This window comes from Heterocephalus glaber, unplaced genomic scaffold (genome assembly GCF_053883595.1).
Source record: "Heterocephalus glaber isolate CG9 unplaced genomic scaffold, H.glaber_assembly_v1.0 deba00001504, whole genome shotgun sequence".
NCBI lineage: Eukaryota > Metazoa > Chordata > Mammalia > Rodentia > Bathyergidae > Heterocephalus > Heterocephalus glaber.
Genome location: NW_028258324.1, coordinates 13,927,978 through 13,940,628, shown reverse-complemented (window position 1 = coordinate 13,940,628; position 12,651 = coordinate 13,927,978).

Genomic DNA, 12,651 nt, shown 5'->3' with positions numbered 1-12,651 from the left:
ACTACATAGCAAGACTCTGTCTCAAAACAACAACAACAACAACAACAACAGCAGCAATTCAAAGCAATGGGATTATGATAACTACTGTTAGGAAGAAAAGAGATTAGTTTATGATTCTCCCTTTTCTTTAGTCCGTATGTCATTCTTTCCTTCATTCTTCCATTCATTTCATTCAGCAAACATTTATTGAAGATGTACTACACACCAAGCATTGCAATGGGGAATATCACAGTGAAGTAAAGACAGTTTCTGCCCACATGAGATTTTTGCTCCTAGAAGAAAATAAGCAAATGAAATAAATTGCTTATAATGAATGTTATGGAGAAAATGAACAGGTTAAGGATACAGAGTAGCTGATAAGTGGAGAGCAGCTGAAACTCAGGGTGTTTGGTTTCACCTCTCTAAAGAGGCATAAGTTTGATCTGAGACCCTAAGAATGAGAACAACCAACCTCTAGAAAAAATAGTCCTAAGAGAGTATGAAGAACGGAGAGAGATGAAAGTTTCTAGTAATAATCCAGAGAAGTGATAATACTTAGATCCAATGTTGACAGTGTGACCCAAATGTCCACTTTGGAAGGAAAATTTAAAACTGACTGTAAGGAAATGAAATAGAATGAATTCTTTACTTCCTGGACTGGCTCTGTGCTGTGTACAGTGCCTCAAACTCCAGTGCATACTTAATCCCTGCTTTCTAAACCCAGTCTCCCCAAAACTTCCTGGAACAGGGACTTTCTCCATGTGTTCTTCCAGCCCAGGTATTCAACTGAAGGGTGTCACTCTCGTGCAGTGTGCCTGCTGTTTGTGTGCCTCTGTGTTTTAAAGACATGCTCTCAGGCCTGCTTCAGATTCTGCTGCAAATATTCTCAAGCAGGGCACTAGTTAAAACAGAAAAATTACCAAAATATAGACACCAAAAGAAAAAAAGTACAGCACAGTCCTTGCATTTGGTACATACATTTATCTTAACCTTTTGGTTCAATTTGTGAAAATTGGCCAGTAGAATTTTACTTTCTTCATGATTTCAGAGATTTTTTGAAAAGTATTACATACCCACATATAAAAATTAAATGTATTCTGCTCTCAGAGAACTTGTGAGGATTTAAACTTGGTGGGTATTTATGAGAGAAATGAAGGAACAAGGGAAAGAAACAAGGATGTGGGAAATCCAAGACCCACAAAGAATGAAAGAAAAAAAAAAGAAGAAAGAATCAAGCTATGAAAGAGAGACAAAGGGGGATGGCAATAAAGAAGAAATGGTACAAAAAAGGTGTGGGGGTGGAGGGGAAAGAGATTGAGAGAGAGAGCAAACAAGCCAAGAATGGGGAAGGAGGGGGTGGGCAGCAGGCCTGCTGCTTGTGAAGGGGACACAGTAGGGAGATTAAGATCTCTATCAGAGCTTGTGTCTGGAGCGATTACAGTGTATTAGGGTCCTGTCAGTGTTGACAAACACTGCCCCAATTAGGAATTAGTTCCACAAGGCATCAGATAGCAGGGCTGCTGTTGACCTGTAAATAGACTAGCCCTCCCATTCTTCTCTCTTATTCAAATAAGCCAGCTGTTTCCTAGACCAGCCCAGGAAGCCCAGTCTGGTGAAGCTCCTCCTACTGCAGCACTAAGGAACAGACGTGAATACCAATCACCTCTCCCTCTTCCTCTTCCTCCCCCTCTTCTTCCTTCTTTTCCTCTTGCTTTTTGAACACCAGTACTCTCTTAATACAAGTACTTTCCCTCAGTATGCAAGTTCAACAAGCCCAAGAGTTCATTGTTCTTACAATTCCACCCAGCATCAATCCCAAGACCCATTTTTTGCCACTGTTTCAAGGTCATGTAAGTAGTACTATCTAGGAGAGGTCCCCATCTCAGGGCAAACAGTCACTGAACAATTTAATTTCCAGTGACTGGATCAAGAGGGCAGGCCGAGTACATCCTGCCAACTCACCTCTCCCTCCTCAAATGTGTAGAAATGAGAGAAAAGAAGTATAGCTCTCAGGGGGAAAATATCTACAACCAGAGTAGAAAATAAGAGATGTCACTGATGCATTCAAAAGCATGGTGAGTCCAAGAGAGATGAAAGGCAGACAAGAACAGACAGAAGCAGGAAATGTGAGCAGAACAGCATTGCAACAATGTGGTTGATGGGGAGCAGGAAGCTTCAGGTGGAAGCTCCCTGGAGCAGGGGGTACTACTGGGGAGCTGACAGAATGGCTGACAGATCCAGAGGATGAGCCCTGGCCTGGCAGGAGAACAGTCAATTCTTCCATTTCTTAAGACAGAAGACAAGTTACAAATTGGGGGAGGAGGGCATTAGTCAGAGAGGAAGAACAGTGCCTGAGGAAGCTGGTTTAGAGACCCTAATATTCAGGAATCCAACTCCTGGATCACACTGCCTACCAGCTTTGGAGGCAGGCCTTAGGGAGTTTCATGCCTCTCCAACAACCTCTGGAGGCTGCCTTTTATCTGTAAGCTAAAGGGAATCATAAATACAAGGAACACAAGGGTCACAAAATATTCGAGGAAAGCAAAACTATGAAAGAGATGCACAAAACTCAGTAAGTTCATAGGCTGTTACCAGGAAATCCAGCTTATTAAAAGCATAAGGAAGAAGACATTAAAAGTAGCATAATTTAAATCATTAGAAAGCCAGAGAGAGGAGTCTGCATCTGCAGTAATCAACTAGAGATACGAGAAATTAAACATTTTATTTTTGAAATAAAAATTCAATTGACAGTTTGAATAGCAGAATGGAATCAACTGAAGAACAGGTGAGTAAGCTAGAAGCCCAAATGATAAATTCTCCCAGAAAGCAAAATGTGGACGGAAAACAAGACACTTGACACATGTTCTAACACACAGTTACCTCAAACCAAAGCAATCAGAAGCACAAGAGTCAATAAATAAACCCATGATCACAGTGAGAAACCTTAACTTACTGTAGTTACAATTATTAGATGAGGCAGAAAAAAGTTAAAAGATATAGAGAAAATTTGACTAATATAAGTAACAAGCCTGACTTACTTTAACAGAGAAAAACACTATTTTTAAAATTCATTCACAAAAGTTAACCTGTTTTAAGTTACAAAATAAATAACAATAGATTCTAGAAAGCAAAAATCATGATTTGTATTTATTGATCTATTGGGTTATAAAAATTGGTCTGTAAAAATTTAAATTAATAACCAAAGGAAAACTTTGTTCCTGAAAAGTAGAAATCATATTTCTAAATAATTTTAAGATGGTAATTACTAACTCTGGAAATGCACAAAATTGAGAATGTACTTACAGAAATCTACTGGCAGGAAAAGAGGCGAATTTATGACATTACATAGTTTACTAGAACACAAGAAATACTAAAATAAAGCAACTGAGATTTCATCTTAAGAAGCTAGAAAAATAATAATAAAATTAATTAAGAGTTTATTTTCCAAATAAATTAGAAAAAGAATCAGCAAAAATGAAAGCAGATATTGTTGAACTATAATATCAAAAATAGAGTAGATGATACCAACCAAAAGTTGGTTCTTTGAAAAAAATCTAATATTTGGAAAGAATAGTGAAGGAAAAAAACACAGAAAACACAAATAACCTCACTTTACAAAGACCATGAGCACAGACATATAAGAGATAAAACTATAAATACAACTTTATACCAATAAATTAAAAATAAGAATCTAAAGATGTTTAGGAAAATATAAATAACAAAAATTTTCTTAGAAAATAGAAAACCAGATTACAACAATAATCATAGAAGGAGTAATGAAACACTTGCTTCAAAAAAGGGCACAAGTATGTTCATCAAACCTTCAAGGAACAGACAATTTTCATTTAATGTAAACTGTTTCAGAATATATGAAAGAAAAAAGATTAGCCAATCATTTTATGAGGCTAACAAATCCAATAATAAACCTACAAATATAGTATAACCAAAAAAACCTGGTATCATATGAATTGGCCAATCTCTCATGAATCAGCTGCCAATATACCTTGTATTCTATTCAAACTTTTTTTTCAAATCGTGAATGTGTTTACTTTTACATTTTTGAAAGAAAAAAGGAGGAAAATTAAGATGGTTTTTTTTCTAATTTTATTTTATTTGTACATTTTAGGTATACAATATAATGACATTCATCATTGGAAATTTGCACCTTTACATAATCTCTCTTGGTTCTTAGGTTTTCTCATTCCCCTGCCCTCCCTTCAACCCCTCCATCCCTCCCTATTTACAAGGACTTTGTTTCCATTTTTTCATTTTTTCATATTAATCCCATTCCCTTCTTTCCTTTCCCTTACCCTTCCCTGTTCCCCTTCCCCTTTGCCCCTTTTCTTCCTATTTCACATTATCTATTATGCTTTTTATTCCTTATTTACACTTTCAGTTTCTCACACTAGAGAAGCTATTCTGTATTTACACTTGTGTGGCCTATTTATGTCACTTAAGAGTATGGCCTCAATGTGCATCCATTTAGCTATAAATGTCTCTAATTTTTCATTTAGACCTAGGACCTCATTTCCAGAATTCTCCCAAAACCATGGTCATATTTTCACTGTGAGATCAAATCTCCTCCACTCAAAGAAATTTGTTCTCAGGAATCCCAAGGAGCAGAACTAGGATCAAGTGGATTCTCCAAGGAGGCAGGTAACAGCTCACTGTGAGAAAAAACTTTCTTCAAATATCAAGTAAAGAGAAGGTGAATCTCCTTGGGAAGAGCAGTTTCTTGTTCAGGCAGAAGGTGGATGAGGCCAGCAGAAGATGTCTTTCCTTAAATCTTGACTATTCAAATTTTTAAAAATGCATTAATTCTTGTAAGTTTGAAATCCTTTTCCACATATATATTTATGAATAGCATAAATATATATGAATTCATATATATGAATACTCTGAGAAATTTTGAAGTGCTACAAACCAAATGTACTATTGTTAGCATATTAATCACCTTAATTCCTCATTTAGATTAGTACTTACACATTTTCCAAAAAAATTACATACTTACTATTACTTTAAAGTCCTTATAATGCTCTTGTTGGGTAAACAGGACAGATATTGTCTCGATTTCTCAGAGGAGCAAACTGAGTCCCCATAGTTAAGTCCATGTTCATAGGGCTGGTTCTCCCTCGTTTAGGTTTAAGGAGAGGCATCTCACTCTTGACTCCAAACATAAGGTTCCTTTGATTTGCATCATCAGATCAAAATGTAAAATCGCCATCAACAGAATCAATTTCATCTGTCACAAATGTAAGGCATTGGTAGAATACTTAAAGTCAAAGAAAACGTGTTTTCCCCCTCACTTCTTCCTGAATGATGTACCTGTGTGAATAGGGAAGCTTGGTGTCTACATCATTTTAGCCCCCTCCCTCCCCGCCCCCGGCCCCGTTTGCTGTGTTCCGTTTAGATCTAGCCTGGAAAAGTAACATTTCCTATATCCCGTCTGTTTTGATCTGCTCCCATAGTCCTGGTGGTTTCAGACTATTCCCTGGCGACACTTTGTCACCGGCGGATGAATGTTCATTGGAAGTTGCTAATGGCCTGGGAAATGGCAATCGGATTGGGCTAACTGGTTGAGTGGTGTTATTTGCCAGTTGTTTACACTAGACTGCAGAATAACTCCAGGGCCACCTGGCCTTAAGTGAATTATTGACACAGCAAGCGCCAGGCCTGAGGGAGATGCAATTAATGCATTAATCACACGGAGCCCCCCCCCCCCAGCCCCGCTTGTTAACATAGGGGATTTAGTAGCACTCCACTAAGTTGTTGATGAGGCCTGTGGCGGATGAAAACCCTTAGAATACAAATGTGACATTCCGTGCCCCTTTATTTGTTAGTCAATAATCTGAATAACCCCAGTTTCACAGCTTCTGTGTTGGATTTGCTGTTCCTTTCTCTCCTTCGCTAATCGCCAGCGAGGCACGATAGGGTAGAGACTTTAACTTTGATTTGAAGCCCCCTCCCCCTCCCCCTAAATAAAAGCACAGGTTTTTATCCACATGCGTATATTGCACAGACATCAAAGGAAAAAAAAGCCTCATGCATTTCCATTAAAGCCTCACGGACCAGGGGGAGGCACCAAGCCGGGTGTGAGCTTTTGAGGCGGTGGAAATTGATAAGGCTCATCTGCATACAAAAGGCTGAATGGAGAGGCGGCTGGGTGAGCGAGGTCGGACACCCAGATGGATTTTTTAATTCTGGGGAAAATAACACCACGCTCACAAGTGATAACTGAGCCTTTCTTCCCAACTCAGACCAAAATATGATTTCCATTTGTGCATTGGAGGAGAAGAAAATTATACAGAATTTCATTCTGCAACATAATAAGGGTTCACACTGAATAATGCTACCATAAGGCAGTGTAATTACTGAAGGGCAGAAAATACACTTTCAGTTTATATCTAATCACAATACCACATTGTGTGCTTTGGTTAAAAAAAACTCTGGGTTGGGGGTGCAGGGTGTTGCTAGTCTGTGACCAGCACCCTGGAGAACTGGTTAGTCCCAGACTTATTAGAGGCCTGAGAAGAAGTGAGGGCTCTAGGGTGATCTCAGCCTCATCTGGGATGGGTTGCACTAGGGAGGTAGTGATCTGTTTGAAGATCTCTAGGTTGTGAGAAATCTGGTTACTCTTGTAAAGCCACGTGTCCTTGAACTATACTGATTCAGTAAAATCATGGCTACTATGCATAATGATCAGTTAAATGTGTTAGAAAGCTAAGGGGCCAAGCCTCTTCTGGGACTAAAAGATAGAACCAGACAAATTATTATTATTATCATTTGAGTGGGCTGACTATTGAAATTACCAAGGAGGATTGCTGGTGTGTTCTTGAGTGTTGGTACTTCATTGACTACACATTTTTCCTTCCATTTTGTGGTCTATTTCTTATCTGCTTTAAAATAATATCTGTTTACTACAAAACTCTTGAAAACAGAAAATTCCATCGGGGTGGGGGGGGCAGAATCAGTTAGTCAATTAGTGGCCAAAAGAAAAAAACCTCTCTAGTATTTTGGTGGATTTTTCTTTGTGATATGTCCACTTTATTTTATTGTTTTAAGTTTTCCTGTGCTAAGGATAGAACTCTGGTCTCATGCATGCTAAGGCAGCGCTCTAACACTGAGCTACAAGGCCAACATTCTTTTGCTTTGTTTCTTCTTGAATAATTCCATGGTTTCTACAGTGTTAGAACTTGTTTGCACAGTCACTATGGCAGTCCCCACTTAACTACAAGAAGCATGCTTGAAGATCCCTGTGGAGGTACTGAGCCCTATGTATACTATATTTTTTCTTATAAACGTATACCTATAAGGTTTAGTTTATAAATTTTATACAGTCAGAGATCATCAACAATAGCTAATAATACAATAGAATAATTATAACAATATTTTGTAATAAACGGTATGTGAATGTCGTCTTGGGATGGGAGATAGGGTGTGGCTTAGGCTGGCTTCAAAAAGAGGCCTGGCAGGATTCCAGGAACTGTACAACACTGCTTCTCACAACCAGTCTGTAAAACTTCTCATGGGTTCCTACAAGATGTGGATAACATATAAGGACACAAACACCAAAAGGAACCTGCTATCCTGACTCTTCATGGTACCTCACCCTATGTCTTTCAGATCCAGGGTGTGCTATTATTTTTGCTTTTCCTTTTCCTCTCTTGTTTGGACCAAGTTTGCTCTGCAGAGCCAATTTCTCCCTCACTCTTCACTTTTCAAATAAATCTTGTGTCTGTTTTTGGCTTGACTCATTCAATTCTTTGATCAAGGTGAAAAGGACCTGGAGTACGTTTAATTGGTGAGCCATTTCTAAAAAAACTATACTATAGTTTCTAGCAATCTTGGCAAACATTATTTTCTTCATTATGTCATGAACTTTCATCTTTTCACTTAAAGGAAATACTTTATGGTTTTTATTTGGCATATCTGAATTGCCAGCATGACCATTCCTGTGCTTTGGGCCATTAAGTAAAATAAAGGTTACTTGAGCACAAGCACTGCAAGGTGGTGACAGTCTATTTGATGATCATAAGGCTACTAAATAACAGGCAGGTAGCATATATGACATGAATACACTGAACAAAAGGGTAATTTGGACTAATATGTCAGAAAGGGAAGACCCACATTTCATCATGTTACCCAGAACAGCATGCAATGTGAAACTTAAGAATTGTTTATGTCTGGAAATTTCCACTTAATAATTTCAGAACACTGCAAAAACTTAAATCAGATAAGGAGGGACTACTATGTTAAAAACAATTCATGTTTGTAAGCAATATATTTTAGAGTTATATTTTATATGCAGTATAAGAAGTGATTAGACTTAGACGCTTTATCTTTTCTGTATATCCTTTTATTGGTACATTTTAGTTGTACAACATAATGGCATTCATCACTGGAGATATGCACCTTTACATACTCTCTTGATTCTTATTTTAATCCCTACACTTGCCCTCCCTTCAACACTTCCATCTCTCCCTATTTACAAAGATTTTGTTTCCATTTTTCCATTTTCTCATATTAATTTCATTCCCTTCTTTCCTTTCTCCTACTCCTCCCACTGCCCCTCCTCTTTGCCCCTTTTCTTCCCATTTCACATTATCTATTATGCGTATTAGTCTTTATTTACACTTTCTGTTCCTCACACTAGAGAAACTATGTGATATTTATACATGTGTATCCTATTTATTTCACTTAAGAGTATTGCCTCAATGTGCATCCATTTAGCTATAAATGTCTCTAATTTCTCATTTTTTATGGCTGAGTAGTACTCCATTGTATAAAAAAACAACACATTTTCTTTATCCAGTCTCCAGTGGATGAGCATTTGGGCTCCTTCCAAGTTTTAGCTATTACAAACTGTGCTGCTATGAACATGGGTGCACATATTTCACTGTGGTATGATTCTTTTAATTCTTTGGGGAAGATAACCAGCAGGGGAATAGCTGGGTCAAATGGGACTTCCAGTCCTAGTTCTTTGAGGTATCTCCATACTGATTTCCACAGTGGTTGCACCAGTCTACACTCCCAGCAGCAGTGGAGCAGGGTTCCTCTTTCTCCACCGCCCCACCAGCATTTGTTATTGGTTAATGTCATGATAGCAGCCATTCTTTCGGGAGTGAAGTAGAATCTCAGCATTGTTTTCATTTGCATCTCTCGAATGGCCAGTGACGTTGAACATTGTTTCATGTATTTATTTGCTATTTCTACTTCTTTGTGTGAGAAATGTCTGTTCTTTTTAGATGCCCATTTTCAGATTGGGTCTTTAAATTTAGGAGGTCTGATGTTTTGAAATTCTTTATAGATTTGTGATAGTAGACCTTTGTCTGAGGAAAAGCAGGTGAAGATTTCTTTCCCGCATTGTGGGTTGTCTCTTCACACTGCTGGTGGTTTCTCTTGCTGTGCAGATGCTTTTTAATAAGAAGAGATCCCACTTGTTGATTGTTTGTGCTAGTTCACGGGCAACTGAGGTTTTGTTCATAAAAACTTTTTCTACACTGATGTCTTTAAGAGTTCTACCTAACCTCTGTTCCAACTGGTTCAGAGTTTCTATTTTAATATTTAGATCATTAATCCATTTCAATTTTAGTTTAGTGCATTGCGAGAGATACAGGCCCAGTTTTAATCTTTGGCAAGTTGAAATGCAATTTTTCCAGCACCATTTGTTAAAGAGATTATCTTTCCTCCAGCGAGGGTGTTTGGCACCTTTATTGAAGATGAGATTGCTGAGTGTGTCTGGCATTGTTTCTGCATCTTCTAATCTGTTCCACTGGTCCTCAGGTCTGTTTCTTTGCCAGTACCATGCTGTTGTTATCACAGTAGCTTTGTGGTATAGTTGCAGGTTGGGGATTGTGATACCCCCTGCCATGTCTCTGTTACCTAGAATTGCTTTTGCAATTCTGGGTCTCCTCTTGTTCCAAATGAATTTTTGGATTGTTTTCTCAAGGTCCGTGAAGTATGCTGCTGGGATCTCAATTGGAATTGCATTAAATCTATATAGCAGTTTTGGAAGTATGGCCATTTTCACTATATTTATCCTTCTTACCCAGGAGCAGGGCATGTCTGTCCATTTTCTGAAACCATCTTCAATCTCTCTTTTCAGAGTGCTGTAGTTTTCAGAGAAGAGGTCTTTGATTTCTTTTGTTAGGTTGATTCTTAGGTATTTCAGTGTTTTGGATGCTATTGTGAAAGGAATTATTTGCCCAATTTCTTTTTCAGTGAGTGTGTTGTTTGTGTAGAGGAAAGTTACTGATTTTTGTGTGTTGACCTTGTATCCAGCTACTTGACTGAATTTGATTATTAATTCTAGAAGACTTTTGGTGGAGTTCTTGGGGTCTTCTATATAGAGTATCATGTCATCTGCAAATAATGACAATTTGACTTCTTCATTTCCTATCTTTATTCCTTTTATTTCTTTCTCTTGTCTAATTGCAATGGCTAATGTTTCCAAAGCTATATTGAACAAGAGTGGTGATAGTGGACATGCATGTCTTGTTCCTGATTTGAGTGTGAAGGATTTCAGTTTTTGACCATTTAGTATGATATTGGCTGTTGGTTTTTCATAGATGACTTTTATCAGTTTGAGGTAGAGACCATCTATTCCAAATTTTTGTAGGGGTTTACAATAAATACACGTTTTGTCAAGTGCTTTTTCTGCATCTATTGAGATGATCATATGGCTTTTGTCCTTGGCTCTATTGATATAATGTATTAGATTGATTGATTTGTATATGTTGAACCATCCCTGCATCCCTGGGATGAATCCCACTTGATCAGGGTGTATGATCTCCTTGATGATCTTCTGCATTGTATATGCCAGTATCTTATTGAGGATTTTTGCATCTATGTTCATTAGTGAAATTGGGCTATAGTTGTCCTTTTTGGTTGGGTCTTTCTCTGCTGTGGGAATCAAGGTGATGCTGCCTTCCAGGAATGAAATCAGGAATATTGCTTCTCTTTCAATTTCATTGAAGAGTTTAAACAGTAGTGGCAGCACTTCCTCTCTAAATGTCTTGTAGAATTCAGCAGTGAAGCCATCAGGGCCCGAGCTTTTCTTAGTTGATAAGTTTTAATTACTTTTTCAATTTCATTGTTTGATATTGGGTTGTTTAGAAGTTTTAGATCTTCTTTGTTCAACTTTGGTAATTCATATGTATCTAGGAATCTTTCCATTTCTTCTGTGTTGTCCATCTTCTTGGCGTATAGGTTCTGGAAGTAGGTATTGATGATCCTCTGGATTTCTGCTGGGTCTGTTGTAATTTCACCCTTTTCATTCCTAATTGCATGGATTTGGGCCTTTTCTTTCCTTTTTCTGGTAAGCTTGGCTAAGGGTTTATCAATTTTGTTGATTCTTTTGAAGAACCAACTCTTGGCTTCATTGATTTTTTTGTACCGTTCTCTTAGTCTCCATTGCATTGATTTCTCCTCTGATCTTTATAATTTTCTCCTTTGTATGAGCTTTCGGTTTGTCCTGCTCTTCTTTTTCTAGAAACTTGAAGTTCAGCATCAGGTTGTTTAATTGGGCTCATTCTGTTTTCCTAATATGCATATTCACTGCTATGAAGTTCCCTCGTAAGACTGCTTTCATTGTGTCCCATACATTCCGTTATGTTGTATGGTCATTGTCATTTAACTGAAGGAGCTGTCTGATTTCCTTAATTTTCTCTGTGACCCATTGGTTATTCAGAAGTGTGTTGTTTCAATTTCCACGTGTTTATGAAATCTTTCGAGATTCTTTTGCTACGGATCTCCAATTTCATCGCACTATGGTCTGATAATATACAGGGGATAACTTCAGTTCCTTTGCACTTACTTAAACATGTTCTATGTGTGAGTATGTGGTCTATTTTGGAGGATGACCCATGTGCAGCTGAGAAGAATGTGTATTCTGATTTTGTGGGGTAGAAGACTCTGTAAACATCTGTTAAGTTCATTTGTTCAAGAGTTCAATTGAGTTCTAGCATTTCATTACTTATTTTTTGTCTAGTTGATCTATCTATTTGTGACAGTGTGGTGTTGAGGTCCCTGTCTACAATTGTATTAGTTCATATATGACTTTTCATGTCTGTTAGTATTTGTTTTATATAGTTAGGCGCACTAGTGTTTGGTGCATAGATATTTATGATTGTCATCTCTTCCTGTTGGATTCGTCCCTTTACAAGTATGTAGTGTACTTCTTCGTCTCTCTTAATCAGTGTTGGTTTGAAATCTACTTGATCTGCCAAGTGGATAGCTACTCCTGCTTTTTTTCAGGTTCCCGTCATATGGAGTATTGTTTTCCACCCTTTAGTTTTCAGTCTATGAGTTTCCTTTTGAATGAAGTGTGTTTCTTGTATGCAGCATATTGTTGGATTTTGCTTCTTGTCCCATTCTGTCAGTCTATTTCTTTTGATTGGTGAATTGAGACCATTAACATTGATGGTTATAACTGAAACATCTTGACTTGTCATTGCCATGACTTTTTCTTTTTGCTGGGTTATCCCCCTCTTCATTTAATTTCTTTTTGTGCCATATGGGTTCATTCTGCTTTACTTCCTGGGGTTGTGATCCTCAATGTCTGTTCCTAGGATATTGTGTAAAATTCTTTGGAGTGCTGACTTGGTATTCACGAAGTTCATAAGGTGCTCTTTGTCATGAAAGTATCTTATTTCTCCATCAATTTTGAAAGAT